This window comes from Vollenhovia emeryi, unplaced genomic scaffold (genome assembly GCF_000949405.1).
Source record: "Vollenhovia emeryi isolate VEMERY1.0 unplaced genomic scaffold, V.emery_V1.0 DF939156.1, whole genome shotgun sequence".
NCBI classification, from domain to species: Eukaryota; Metazoa; Arthropoda; class Insecta; order Hymenoptera; family Formicidae; genus Vollenhovia; species Vollenhovia emeryi.
This window is the reverse complement of record NW_011967210.1, coordinates 241,740-243,552: the sequence shown is the minus strand read 5'-3', so window position 1 is coordinate 243,552 and position 1,813 is coordinate 241,740. Positions and strand designations below refer to the sequence as shown.

The window sequence follows — 1,813 nt, the reverse complement described above, 5'->3', positions numbered from 1 at the left end:
CTCGGGCCCGTAGGTCGCCGTCGCCGCCGCCGCTTCTCGTCGCCCGTGTCACCGTATCGCCACCGGGCATGGGAGAGACGGCGGGCGTCCCGCGCTCGCGGAGAGCGAGCGAGTCCTCTCGGCGTGGCATGAAAATAGCCCGGCGTACTTGGAATATCGCGTGGCCTACGCGCTAAGAATGCTAAAACGGCGCTCGGCCGACGGACGTCGCGGAGCGATTACTCGGAGAAGCGCGCTCGGTTATTAGAAAGTATTGAAAAGTGTCCCTTGGACGCTCGGGCCGCGTTTAAACGCGCGGCGAGCATCAAGCCTCGATGTTTCACCGAGTCATTGATAAATGAAGCAGAGATAAGAGAGTATATCAAGTGTACCAGCGGTTCAAGCAACTGGACGTGAATGATACGCTCGTTTTTAAGAGAAAACGAAGGAATCCGATTGCGATAATCGAACTAAGTTTTTCGTAATTCGCGTGAGTGTAGGAGCCTATTACTTTGATTTTAGTCTAAAAATTGCAACATATGTTCTTACTCTATTGATACGTTTAATGGAGGGGAAATCCCCTTCGGAGGCGAGTTATTCGGAGCGGCGGGAGGAAGAGGCGCGGAGGGGCTTGTAGTCTGTCACCGCGCGGTTCAAAAATCGTTTTCCCGCCATCCGCTCGCTCCGCGGCTCTGCCTATCTCCCGCAAAGTTCGCGCGTACTTGTCTGACCAGAGGTGGTCGACCAGCGATACTGGAGAAATACCGACCGGCGGTTAATTATAACTCGCGGGTTATTCACGGCTTTAATCTGCCTGCTGATTCCTCGCGGTTTAACGGGTGTTTCGAAAATTGCCTCTTCTCGATCGGGGGGGCTTCCGGCGAGATCTTGCCGCGCAACGTTGTAAAACAAAGTTGGCTCGTTGGCAGATTCTTTTTTGACGCGAAAACTCGCGCAAGTAGGAAGTATCGTTTCTCGCGCGTCCGTTTAGCGAGTTAAAAATAAAGCGCGGTCGCAGGTCTTAAAGACTGGCTAAAACCGCGTTGTACTTTCAAGGATGGAAACGTTAGTCAGCGGTGATAGTGTTAAACGATTGCTGCCGTTATCTGTGCGACTCCTCTCTTTCCACCGGAAAACTTTGCTGCGCGACGAAACCGCCTTACAGGTAGAGATGTCATTCGCGCGCGTGTAGGTATACGTGCACGTCGCACACGCGCACGAGATTGAAGGCCGAAATTACTATCGTATACGCGACGCTAGCACGCGGTCCGGTTTGTGAAAAGAAGAGAAGGAGGGAGACGCGTGAGCGAATAGAGGAGCCAGCAACGCTGACGGAGGACTTGACATAACGACCGCAGCATCCCTCGTAAATTTTTACAGCGCGATCGTAACACCGTTCACAATGTACGAAACTGGTCAGAAAAGAATCCAATCTTCTCCCTCTCTCTCTTTCTCTCTCGTGATCGTTCAGCTTTCCGAGTATCACGAAAACACGTCGGTGTATCGAGGCGATGAGACCGCAGAGAAGGAAGGGAGTGACCGAAAAAGGAGAACGAAATAGCGACCGTAGGGAGGAGGGAGAGAGAGAGAGAGTGGAGTGACGAACCAGGAGAGGAGGATCGAGATCGGAGAGCACGGCCACAATGCGCGAGGGAACAGGAGAGAGACGGATAAAGAGCAAGGAGCGGAGGGAGAGAGAGAGAGAGAGAGAGAGAGAGAGAGAGAGAGAGAGAGAGAGAAGAGAGAGAGAGAGACAGAGGCACTGTTGTCGCATCATATCTCGCGGAGTATACGGGGATCAGGAGGAAAAGAGGGACAACAAACCTGCCGCGCG

General features: G+C 53.1%; 1 protein-coding gene across 1 annotated transcript in view; it reads right to left on the bottom strand.

The window, feature by feature from the left end:
* LOC105564996 overlaps positions 1-1,813 on the bottom strand; it is a 30,695-nt gene that overhangs the window by 26,304 nt on the left and 2,578 nt on the right. The gene's annotated exons all lie outside the window — the stretch shown is intronic.